The sequence below is a fragment of the Thalassophryne amazonica genome, chromosome 2, assembly GCF_902500255.1.
Source record: "Thalassophryne amazonica chromosome 2, fThaAma1.1, whole genome shotgun sequence".
In the NCBI taxonomy this organism is placed as follows: domain Eukaryota; kingdom Metazoa; phylum Chordata; class Actinopteri; order Batrachoidiformes; family Batrachoididae; genus Thalassophryne; species Thalassophryne amazonica.
Window position 1 is genome coordinate 139,562,226 of NC_047104.1, and position 13,500 is coordinate 139,575,725.

Sequence of the window (13,500 nt, forward strand, 5' to 3'; positions counted from 1 at the left end):
TTGTAGTTTCTTGTCTCTTTTACAACGGTTGTAAAGCGGCATTTTATTTAAAGCGCCGATTCATTTTGAAGTTATTATTTTCGAGCGGACTCTGTCTCGGCAGAGAGCCGCGCAGTGTTTGGAGCTGTGCAAACGGAACGGAGGACGATTCTCGTTTCTTGACTGCAACAAGACAAGAGTCCGTTAGTAACTTTAATCCACACGAAAGTGATTGACGGTATTTTAATGGCTTCGAGGGGAGTTAAGAAGCGGACTTACCGTTTCTGAAGAGCAGTGAATCAAAGAACCAAAGAACTAGTGGATTGAAGCATTGCTTCATTGACTCACGCTTCAAAGTGGAGTCGCACTGCAGAAACGGTTGATTACAGACCTGCTGCAGATCAAACCCTGAATATCCGTAAGACTTTATTTGTACGTCCGTATGACTCTGAAACTCGGAAAAATCCGTATAATTTACAGACAATCCGTATAAGTTGACATGTATGGGAATCTCTGATTGCTCTTGTTTAAGAAAGACATTGGAATAAAATGATCCAAAGAGAATTGCAATAAATTAAAATAAAAATAAGCAACATTTTAGTTTTATATTTTGGAAAAATACTGCCTGTATCAGCATGGGTGATAATTGTATTTACTGGGCTGAAAGGTTCAAATTAAAAGTTCAAATAGTAACGAAATGTGCAAAACGTGACAGGCAAAGTCTGTGATTTACCCACAAATAACCAGGATAATAACCAGAAACAGTGCCAGTCAAAATGATATAAGCCATATATTGACATAAAACCTTGCATCTAGTTTGCATGTAAAACTCGACACACACAGCAGCTCTGACCTGATACTGTGTGTGCAGCGCCCTCTATAGGCCAACTGCAATTGTTTTGGGTCCCGTCACAATCACAATGAAGGGTAAAAAGGAGAAACGACTGGAGTAACTTGTCAGACAGTTTACACATTGTTTTCCTGCCTGGACAGCAGTATTGTCCAGTTGAGTCATGTGACATTCAGACCTCAGAAGTTGCTTTTTTTCCGTTTGGGTTCCATTTATAGATGCTTTGGTTGTCATATTTTCACTTGGAAAAAAAAAAATTCATTTAGCTAACCATCTAATTAATGTTACTGAACATGACAAGAATGCAAACTAAAATGCTTTTTGTCAAAACATGTTTATTTCTGCTGTAAATTTAGAGATTTTAAACATAGGGTTCTATGGGGTTTGACCATAGACTCTACATGTACTGTGACATCACTCATAGGTTTTCTGAAAAGACCCAGAAGAGTCATTTCAAAACTCAAAAACTGCTGTGTCACCATGTTGCAGGCATGAGAACCATTCTGAAAGTTGGCTGAGGGTCTGGGGCTTGCTGTAGGAGCTTCTAGGTTTTTACGCTAAATTAGGCCCATTTTTTTAAGCCTTCTTTTGGCAGCCAAGCAGATGTTTGAAAAAAGTCAGGAATACTTCTCCCAGCTCATCCTAAAAAAAACAAAACAAAACTGAATTCTGGAAAAATCCTGAAATTTGGTCATCCCATGCTCGCTTTAGGAGCTAATCTCAAGTAGCCAGTCCAGGAACTGCACATTTTGTTGTGTGGGCCGCCAGAAGAGGAGGTACTGCTGGCCCACCACCAGAGGGCGCCCTGCAGGAAGTGCGGGCTTCAGGCACGAGAGGGCGCTGCCGCCATGGACACAGCCGGGGGTGACAGCTGTCGCTCATTACCTCTTGACAGCTGTCACCCATCTACTCAACATCATCTCACTCCATAAAGACCAGACGTCATCTCCACCTCGTTGCCGAGATATCATACTTCATTGGAGGTAATATCCTCAGCCGTTTTGTAATTGTAATATTTGTATATTGTGAGTGTTTGCAGGAGTACCAGTTCCTCCGTCGGTGGAAGCTGTGAGAGCGCTGAAGGCACTCTTTTCCCCTGAGGAATCCACAGTACTCTGCAAGTTATTGAGTGAGAGGTGGAGGTGGCATTCCCACCGTTGTTGTTACTGGGTGTACACACACCCACACTTGACTGTCTTTGTTCTTCGCCAGCAGTACCAGATCCGACAGTCGGGACGGTGATCACCTGGGAATTCGGGACTTGGCGGCTCCAGTATTCACCAGGTTCTGGGGCGGCGGAAATCGTGTGGTTCCGGCTCTTCTTAGGACAGACGTCTTCTATCCTCGAGCCTGCCCACACATCACCTTTGTGTATTGACTGTTATGATATTCTGAGATTGTCTGTATGTTCGTTGTGCACATTCACAACATTAAATTGTTATATTTTGGCTCATCTATTGACCGTTCATTTGCGCCCCCTGTTGTGGGTCCGTGTCACTACACTTTCCCAACAGGATATCTCGGCCAGCGTCATGGACTCCGAGGGGCGTCACCCGGCTGTTGAACGACCAATGAGAGAGCAGGGAGCGCAGGCATCTGCAGGAGACGTGATTGGTGAGCTGCAGCACATTCTCACCGCCTTTACGGCTCGGTTGGATCAAATGACTGAGCAAAACATCCTCCTGAACCGCAGGGTGGAGGCTCTCTCCGCACAGATGGCGGCGAGCGCTCAGGGCGCTGCTGCAGCTCGTCCTCCTGCTGACCCTGTGCAGGATATAAACGTTCCAGTGGTGGTTCAACAACCCCTCCCACCATCCCCTGAAGCATACATAAGCCCTCCTGAGCCGTACGGAGGTTGTGTGGATACGTGCGCGGATTTTCTTATGCAGTGTTCGCTCGTCTTCGCACAACGTCCCGTCATGTACGCGTCAGATGCTAGTAAAATAGCTTATGTGATTGCTCTGCTTCGGGGTAAAGCACACGCCTGGGCTACGGCGCTCTGGGAACAGAACTCACGGTTGTTATCAGCATACACTGGGTTTGTGGGGGAGTTCAGAACAGTGTTTGATCACCCTAACAGAGGAGAGACCGCTTCAACCGTGCTGCTGTCAATGAGACAGGGACGTGAGAGCGCAGCCGCTTATGCAGTCAACTTCCGCATCGCGGCTGCGAGGTCCGGCTGGAATAACGTTGCGCTCCGCGCCGCCTTCATAAACGGACTGTCGTTGGTTCTGAAGGAGCAGCTGGTAGCTAAGGAGGAACCGCGGGATTTAGATGGGCTTATCGATCTCGTTATACGGTTAGACAATCGGTTGGAGGAACGCCGTCGGGGAGCGAGGCGAAGGAACGTGACCGGATACGCGCCGCCCCTCTCCCTTCCGGGTTCGAAAAGGGGCCGCCCTCCCCACGCTCCACAGCCGCAGCGCTTTGTGGGGCAACAGCTCCCCCTGCTGACGTTGTTAGGGAAACGCACAGGGCCAAAATGGGGAGGCTGATCCGTGGAGAGTGTTTTCTCTGCAGCTCAACTGAGCACACACAGAGAAACTGCCCCAAACGGCCAAAACGACAACACTCGCCCTTAGAGACTGGGCTAAGGGGGGGTCAAAACATTCAAGTGAGACACACACAAATTGCCACACGACTCCCAGTCACAATCCTGAGCGGGGATTTAACCCTTCAAGCCCGAGCACTGGTGGACACGGGGTCAGAAGGGAATCTGCTAGACAGCAGATGGGCAAGGGAGGTAGAGCTCCCTCTGGTGGCACTTCCTTCGCCGTTGCAGGTGCGGGCACTAGATGGCACCCTCCTCCCTTTACTCACACACAAGACACAACCAGTAACTCTGGTGGTGTCTGGAAACCACCGGGAGGAGATTGAGTTTTTTGTAACTCCTTCTACCTCCCGCGTGATTTTGGGCATCCCATGGATGTTGAAGCACAATCCCCGGATTGATTGGCCGTCTGGGGTGGTGGTTCAGTGGAGTGAAACCTGCCACCGGGGGTGTTTAGGATCCTCGGTTCCTCCCAGTTCACAGGCTAAGGAGGAGGTCAAAGTCCCTCCCAATCTGACGGCAGTGCCGGTTGAGTACCACGATCTTGCTGACGTCTTCAGTAAGGATCTGGCACTCACCCTTCCCCCGCACCATCCGTACGATTGTGCCATTGATTTGGTTCCAGGCGCTGAGTTCCCGTCCAGCAGGCTGTACAACCTCTCACGACCTGAGCGCGAATCAATGGAGACCTACATCCGGGACTCATTAGCTGCCGGGCTGATCCGGAACTCCACCTCCCCGATGGGGGCAGGTTTCTTTTTTGTGGGCAAGAAAGATGGCGGACTTCGTCCATGTATTGATTACGGGGGCTGAATGAGATTACGGTTCGCAATCGATACCCGTTGCCATTGTTAGATTCCGTGTTCACCCCCCTGCATGGAGCCAAAATCTTTACTAAGCTGGATCTTAGAAATGCGTATCACCTGGTTCGGATCCGGAAGGGAGATGAATGGAAGACGGCATTTAACACCCCATTAGGTCACTTTGAGTACCTGGTCATGCCGTTCGGCCTCACCAACGCCCCCGCGACGTTCCAAGCCTTGGTTAACGACGTCTTGCGGGACTTCCTGCACCGATTCGTCTTTGTATATCTGGATGATATTCTCATCTTTTCTCCGGATCCTGAGACCCATGTCCAGCATATACGTCAGGTCCTGCAGCGATTGTTAGAGAACCGACTGTTTGTGAAGGGCGAGAAGTGCGAGTTTCACCGCACGTCTTTGTCCTTCCTGGGGTTTATCATCTCCTCTAACTCCGTCGCCCCTGATCCGGCCAAGGTTGCGGCGGTGAGAGATTGGCCCCAACCAACAAGCCGTAGGAAGCTGCAACAGTTCCTCGGCTTCGCTAATTTCTATAGGAGGTTCATTAAGGGCTACAGTCAGGTAGTTAGCCCGCAGACAGCCCTGACCTCTCCAAAAGTCCCCTTCACCTGGTCGGATCGGTGCGAAGCCGCGTTCAAGGAGTTGAAACGACGGTTTTCTACTGCACCAGTTTTGGTGCAGCCCGACCCTAGCCGCCAGTTCATGGTTGAAGTGGACGCCTCTGACTCAGGGATAGGAGCCGTGCTGTCCCAGAGCGGAGAGACCGATAAGGTACTTCACCCGTGTGCCTACTTTTCACACAGTTTGACCCCGGCTGAACGGAACTATGATGTCGGCAATCGAGAACTCCTTGCGGTGAAAGAGGCTCTTGAGGAGTGGAGACACCTGTTGGAGGGAGCGTCTGTGCCATTCACGGTTTTCACTGACCATCGGAACCTGGAGTATATCAGAACCGCCAAGCGGCTGAACCCCAGGCAAACCCGCTGGTCACTGTTCTTCGGGCGTTTTGACTTCCGGATCACCTATCGCCCCGGGACCAAGAACCAGAGGTCGGATGCCTTGTCCCGGGTACACGAAGAGGAGGTCAAAACTGCACTGTCGGATCCACCGGAGCCCATCCTGCCTGAGTCCACTATCGTGGCCACCCTCAACTGGGACGTGGAGAAGACCGTCTGGGAGGCCCTGGCACGGAGCCCGGACCCAGGAACAGGTCCGAAGAACCGTCTGTACGTCCCACCAGAGGCCAGAGCTGCAGTCTTGGACTTCTGTCATGGTTCCAAGCTCTCCTGTCATCCAGGGGTGCGAAGGACCGTGGCAGTTGTCCGGCAGCGCTTCTGGTGGGCGTCTATGGAGGCAGACGTCCGGGAATATATCCAGGCCTGCACCACCTGTGCCAGGGGCAAGGCAGTACACACAAAGGCCCAAGGACTCCTCCAGCCGCTGCCGGTGCCTCATCGCCCCTGGTCCCACATCGGCCTGGATTTCGTCACGGGCCTCCCGCCGTCCCAGGGCAACACCACCATCTTCACGATAGTGGACCGTTTCTCCAAGGCGGCCCACTTCGTGGCCCTCCCGAAGCTCCCAACAGCCCAGGAGACAGCAGACCTCCTGGTCCACCACGTTGTCCGTCTGCATGGGATACCCTCCGACATCGTCTCAGATCGTGGTCCCCAGTTCTCCTCACACGTCTGGAGGAGCTTCTGCAGGGAACTGGGGGCCACCGTGAGCCTCTCGTCCGGGTACCATCCACAGACGAACGGACAGGCAGAGCGGGTCAACCAGGAACTGGAACAGACCCTCCGTTGCGTCACATCCGCGCACCCGACGGCCTGGAGTAACCATCTGGCCTGGATCGAGTATGCGCATAACAGCCAGGTGTCTTCGGCCACCGGCCTCTCCCCATTTGAGGTGTGTTTGGGGTATCAGCCCCCGTTGTTTCCCGTGGTGGGTCCTGTTGTGTGGGCCGCCAGAAGACGACTTGGCAGCTCCAGTATTCACCAGGTTCTGGGGCGGCGGAAATCGTGTGGTTCCGGCTCTTCTTAGGACAGACGTCTTCTATCCTCGAGCCTGCCCACACATCACCTTTGTGTATTGACTGTTATGATATTCTGAGATTGTCTGTATGTTCGTTGTGCACATTCACAACATTAAATTGTTATATTTTGGCTCATCTATTGACCGTTCATTTGCGCCCCCTGTTGTGGGTCCGTGTCACTACACTTTCCCAACACATTTTTTCTCTTCCAGGTAGCTTCATGTTTGAGAGCTGGAGTTTTGGGTTTGTGTTGGACTTGCTTTTGGAACCTGCCTCAAGTGGTCACTGGAGGAATTGCAGGCTTTGGCACTTTGGCGTCGCTTTAATTTTTCAGCACCGGAGGTTATTGCTTGTTAGTACGCAAACTGCAGAAAAAGAATATATGAAACTGATTAATTTTGGAATGTTGGAGCCTTTCTCTGAAGTTTGGGCATGCAAATGAATTATGAAAATAGGCAACAGGTAAAGGGATTGCATTTCTACTGTGCCTTCGTATCCGAGAGTGGTCATAGTGATGCCTCACATTAACCCATTCATTGAGTCACTCACACACACATGGAGATCAACTGCACACAGCAGTATGTCTGACTTGAGGAGTGGCTGGGATTCAGTCTGACAGTGTTTAAGTTAATCAAAAATACAGACACTTTTGTTGTTCTGCTTGTTGTAGAGATAGTGACAAGTGTGTGTTTGATGCAACCTTTGACACTGATCTGGTTTTTACAGTTCCAGATGAATATAAAAACTTCCACTGGATAATTCTTTTTTTTCTGAGAATGAAAGTCTCTAATTTCCCTCATGATTCCATAATTTAATTTATTTGACTTTGTTTCTCAAGTGGTTAGCACTGTTGCCTCACAGCAAGAAGGTCATGGTACAACACGAACTTTAAATAGGAGTCGGAAATTGTTCTCAGTATTCCGTGATGCCGTCCACTGACTTTGTGTATAGACTGCTGTCTGCTTTCCTCACGCCAGCGAAAAAGTTGTCTAGCTTTTCATCCTAACAGCTCTTCATGCCTCCAAATGCCTTACGGTGTGGTGGATTTGTTTTCTTTTTTGTGTGTTAGAAGAATTAGCAGCGTCAATTAGCTCCTTCAAATCATAGTCTGCCAGCAACACAAACTCCTCTATGTTTAGCTCAATGATCTGTATATGTTACTGGATCGCTCATTGGCCCGCACACTCCGTATAATCTGCTGAAGCAAACTGGTGGCCATCTTCCCACTCCCAACTTATGCAGGCCGCACATAGACAGCTTATTAGAACGTCAACAATTTCAAATAATAACTGAGCTGATTCTCGCATTTACTTATTTTTGTTCTTTGGATAATGTAAGATTGATCCCTCCTAATCCATGCCTGCCATGATTAGCTATTTAATTTATTTTCTTTCTTTCTTTTATTACTTTGACACTTTCTTCCCTTATTCTCAATTACTCATATCTCACTGGGACAAATACTCAATTCTAAAAATTATCATTCTTTAATCAAAGTTTATACAAGTGATGTGGAATCATCAGCAAGCTTTTATTTATATATATATATATATATATATATATATATATATATATATATATATATATATATATATATATATATATATATATATATATAAATATGTGTGTGTGTACCATATCATGGATAACAAAAGTCATGATGGATAATACAGAAAGTGTATTTTTTTTTAAATAGTTGCACTAAAAGAATAAAACACCACTTAACTAGCTGCAGGAGAGTTAGTTTTCCCTGCAATGACAACTATTATTATACACAGCTCTATGAGCTTCAGCCTAACGTCAGTAAAAAAGCTTGTAGCAACAACGCCTAAAGCGCCAAAACTATGCACAAGTAGACCTAATAAATGTCTTAAAATAGTGCGTCCAACACACAATACAACAGGTGGCTACACATGTTGAGTTAATAAGCCACTTATTATTATTATTTGCCTATACAGTGAAAAGTATTTGACCCCCTGTCAGTTTTGCAGGTTTTCCCACCTACAAAGAATGAAGAGGTCTGTCATTTTTATCTTAGGTACACTTCAACTGTGAGAGACAGAATCTAAAAAAAAATCCAGAAAATCACATTGTATGATTTTTAAATAATTAATTTGCATTTTGTTGCATAAAATAAGTATTTGAACACCTGTGAAAATCAATGTTAATATTTGGTACAGTAGCCTTTGTTTGCAATTACAGAGGTCAAACGTTTCCTGTAGTTTTTCACCAGGTTTTCACACACTGCAGCAGGGATTTTGGTCCACTCCACCAGACAGATCTTCTCCAAATCTCTCATGTTTGGAGTTTCAGCTCCCTCCAAAGATTTTCTATTGAGTTCAGGTCTGGAGACTGGCCAGGCCACTCCAGGACCTTGAAATGCTTCTTACGGGGCCCCTCCTTAGTTGCCCTGGCTGTGTGTTTGGGGTCCCATCCTCCCTTCAATACGGTGCAGTTGTCCTGTCCCATTTGCAGAAGAGCACCCCCAGAGTATGATGTTTCCACCCCCATGCTTCACGGTTGGGATGGTTTTCTTGGGGTTGTTCTCATCCTCTAAACATGGTAAGTGGAGTTGACTCAAAAAAGCTCTATTCTGGTCTCATCTGACCACATGGCCTTCTCCCATGCCTCCTATGGATCATCCAGCTGGCCACTGGTGAACTTCAAACGGGCCTGGACATGCACTGGCTTGAGCAGGGGGACCTTGCTGCCCTGCAGGATTTTAGACCATGACAGCATCATGTGTTACTAATGTAATCTTTGGGACTGTGGTCCCAGCTCTCTTCAGGTCATTGACCAGGTCCTCCTGTGTAGTTCTGAGCTTTTGATGCACCACTCTGCATTTAATCATTAGTGATCGATCTCTGCTCCCCTCCACAGCATGTCTTTTTCCTGGTTCTCTCCCTCAGCCCCAACCAGTCCCAGCAGAAGACTGCCCCTCCCTGAGCCTGGTTCTGCTGGAGGTTTCTTCCTGTTAAAAGGGAGATTTTCCTTCCCACTGTAGCCAAGTGCTTGCTCACAGGGGGTCATTTTGACCGTTGGGGTTTTACATAATTATTGTATGGCCTTGCCTTACAATATAAAGCGCCTTGGGGCAACTGTTTGTTGTGATTTGGCGCTATATAAAAAAATTGATTGATTGATTGATTGATTGATTGATCTTGTGTTTCTTCCACTTTCTAATAAATAATCATAACAGTTGTTGTCTTCTACCAAGCTGCTTGCCTGTTGTCCTGTAGTCCATCCCAGCCTTGTGCAGCAATTAATACAGGTAAAGAGTGCAGAATAAGAGGGCTTCTTAAAGAAAAATTAACAGGTCTGTGAGAGCCAGAAATCTTGGTTTTTGGTAGATCCCCTACCAACCTTTTTTTTTTTTTTAGATTCTGTCTCTCACAGTTGAAGTGTACCTACGATAAAAATTACAGACCTCTCCATTCTTTGTAGATGGGAAAACCTGCAAAACTGAGAGGGGGTCAGATACTTATTCTCCCCACTGTATACTGGAATAAGGGAGAGAACTCATCAAATTATTGTTCATTACTTCTCATTTCAATCATACTCACAGGTGAAATGTTCATCCACAGCCTTTGAACTGGTGATTTGCACAGTTTATAGCTGCACATGAAGGCTTCATCCACAGCCTTTGAACTGGTGATTTGCACAGTTTATAGCTGCACATGAAGGCATTTTTAAACAAAATTACAAAGAATAAAGTTGCATGCGCTTCATTAAAGATCCATAGAAAAGAGCGTTCAGGAGCGGGACATTGGAGTGGCAATATGGCAGCGGTTTGTTTAATAAAACTGGCCAATGAGTGATCCAGTAAGCGGTGCTTGGGGTGTGCAATAGCACATTTCATATGTCAATTATAATTACAGTTGGATTATTTCTTCTTAAGTGATCTCTACATGCAAACACAAAAACCAAGTAGTCTAGGAGCTATCTTAAACATGTATGGACGTCATTTAGACGAGGATAACTCAACTGTTCTTGACTAATATGACACCAATGAACAACTTGGGATATGTGCCAAAATCTCTATCCAGGACGAACTGCCTGAAAGTGACCACGCCCTTTTTTGTCCCGAGCATTACTTCAAATACAGCTGTATTTTCTTAACTGCAGCAGCTATAGATTTTCCAAGGTATTCAAAATATTCAGAATGACCAGTGCATGTTTGGGAGGCTCATAAAAAAGTGTACAATTTCTATTTTGATATTTTAAAAGAAAACCACTAGAAAACATTAGGTCAAATGACCTACATAGAGTCTGGAATCACCACATATTTAGTAACTTAAACTTTCTGGGCTACTTACTGTTTGTTGAGAAATTTCCCTGATAATCTTTAGAACATTAAGATCTCTAGATACTGCTGTCTGCTAAAGAAACAAGTTTTGTTTTGCTTTTTTTCACTTTAAATTAATATTCCATTGATAACAGTGTGACTGAAAATAAAATTTCATTATATTTGGAAAATGTTCATTTTCTTTCGATATGGTAATAAGTTGGCCCACTTATTTTAGCCATTTTCTCTTAAAATATCAAAACAGAAATTTTACACTCTTCTATGAGCCTCCCAAACATGTACTGGTCATTCTGAACATATTGAGTACATTGGAAAATCTACAGCTGCTGCAGTTTAGAAAATACAGCTGTATTTGAAGTAACATGCAGAATGAAAAAGGGCGTGGTCATTTTTGTGCTGTTTGTCCCGGATAGAGATTTTGGCACATACTGTATCCCAAGTTGTTCATTGGGGTCATATTAGTTTAGAACAGTTGAGTTATCCTCCTCAGTGATGTGCAAACATGTCTCAGCTAGGTCCTAGACTAAAGGTGATCAGTACAACATACACCTCGTATCGCTAAATGTAGGTGTGTGTGTGTGTGTGTACACGTCTCGTTTTGTTTCCTGTCTTCACTCTGACATCATGCCAGCTGTCTCTCTCCTATCATGTGATCAGACTCACCTGTCACTCAGGAGCTAATCATCCCATCATTGTGCACTCTTCTAATTTTTTTCTCTCCTCTCTAATTTGTTCTACTGTCACATCAACTTGTTACATTCTTCTTAAGATTCTTTTGTTTCATTTGAGTCCTATTTTTACTCCTCTTTTCTTTGATTGACTCACTCGCACTCTGCTCCACAGTTTGAGCAGTATTTTCAGTATTTTTGTTTTTTTTTCCTCTCTTATCCATCCATCATCTATAAAATACAATTTATTTCATTTATACAGCACCAAATCACAACAAAGTTGCCTCAAGGTGTTTCACACAAGTAAGGTCTAACCTTACCAACCCCCAGAGCAAGCACACAGGCGACAATGGTAAGGAAAAACTCCCTCTGATGATTTGAGGAAGAAACCTCAAGCAGACCAGACTCAAAGGGGTGACCCTCTGCTTGGGCCATTCTACCAAAATTTTTGCAATACAGAACACAACACAACAACCATTGGCAAGAACCACACAAAACCACATCTCTAACCTTAGCGTCTTGCACTTGGGTTAAACTCCATGTTTTGCATCCATTAATGTACATTCTACATATTAGTAGTGTAACTGAATCTGTCCATCCATCAGCTGGACAAAACGTTTTGACTGACGATACAAAAATCACAAGTTAATCTGATCAACATAAGCGGCGCGATGTGGTCCCACGGGTACCGGCTGGCTTTTATTTTTATTTATTCCACATAAGCGGTGCGATACGGTCCCACGGGTACCGCCTGGTTTTTATTTTTTATTTATTCCACATAAGCGGCATGATGTGGTTCCACGGGTACCGACTGTTTTTTGTTGTTGTTGTTGTTTTTGTTTATTCCACATAAGCGGTGCAATGTGGTCCCACAGGTACCAACTGGTTTTTACATTTTATTTATTCCACATAAGCGGTGTAATGTGGTCCCACAGCTACCATATGGTTTTTTTTTTTTTTTTTTATTAAACATTAGGTCTCTCTCTTCTAAGTCCCTGTTGGTAAATGATATAATAATTGATCAACATATTGATTTATTCTGCCTTACAGAAACCTGGTTACAGCGGGATGAATATGTTAGTTTAAATGAGTCAACACCCCCGAGTCACACTAACTGTCAGAATGCTCGTAGCACGGGCCGGAGGATTAGCAGCAATCTTCCATTCCAGCTTATTAATTAATCAAAAACCCAGACAGAGCTTTAATTCATTTGAAAGCTTGACTCTTAGTCTTGTCCATCCAAATTGGAAGTCCCAAAAACCAGTTTTATTTGTTATTATCTATCGTCCACCTGGTCGTTACTGTGAGTTTCTCTGTGAATTTTCAGACCTTTTGTCTGACTTAGTGCTTAGCTCAGATAAGATAATTATAGTGGGCGATTTTAACATCCACACAGATGCTGAGAATGACAGCCTCAACACTGCATTTAATCTATTATTAGACTCTATTGGCTTTGCTCAAAATGTAAATGAGTCCACCCACCACTTTAATCATATCTTAGATCTTGTTCTGACTTATGGTATGGAAATTAAAGACTTAACAGTATTCCCTGAAAACTCCCTTCTGTCTGATCATTTCTTAATAACATTTACATTTACTCTGATGGACTACCCAGCAGTGGGGAATAAGTTTCATTACACTAGAAGTCTTTCAGAAAGCGCTGTAACTAGGTTTAAGGATATGAGTCCTTCTTTATGTTCTCTAATGCCATATACCAACACAGTGCAGAGTAGCTACCTAAACTCAAAAGTGAGATAGAGTATCTCGTCAATAGTTTTACATCCTCATTGAAGACAACTTTGGATGCTGTAGCTCCTCTGAAAAAGAGAGCTTTAAATCAGAAGTGTCTGACTCCGTGGTATAACTCACAAACTCGTAGCTTAAAGCAGATAACCCGTAAGTTGGAGAGGAAATGGCGTCTCACTAATTTAGAAGATCTTCACTTAGCCTGGAAAAAGAGTCTGTTGCTCTATAAAAAAGCCCTCCGTAAAGCTAGGACATCTTTCTACTCATCACTAATTGAAGAAAATAAGAACAACCCCAGGTTTCTTTTCAGCACTGTAGCCAGGCTGACAAAGAGTCAGAGCTCTATTGAGCTGAGTATTCCATTAACTTTAACTAGTAATGACTTCATGACTTTCTTTGCTAACAAAATTTTAACTATTAGAGAAAAAATTACTCATAACCATCCCAAAGACATATTGTTATCTTTGGCTGCTTTCAGTGATGCCGGTATTTGGTTAGACTCTTTCTCTCCGATTGTTCTGTCTGAGTTATTTTCATTAGTTACTTC

The 13,500-nt window shown here is 44.9% G+C and overlaps 1 protein-coding gene and 1 long non-coding RNA gene across 4 annotated transcripts in view; one reads left to right on the top strand and one right to left on the bottom strand.

Moving 5' to 3' along the window:
• Positions 1-13,500, top strand: part of nhsb (Nance-Horan syndrome b (congenital cataracts and dental anomalies)) — a 268,921-nt gene that overhangs the window by 135,369 nt on the left and 120,052 nt on the right. The gene's annotated exons all lie outside the window — the stretch shown is intronic.
• Positions 8,002-9,844, bottom strand: LOC117531525. Its single transcript, XR_004566642.1, has 2 exons — positions 9,728-9,844; positions 8,002-8,183 (listed from the first exon to the last, which is right to left on the bottom strand). It is a non-coding gene; the product is annotated as an uncharacterized LOC117531525 (long non-coding RNA).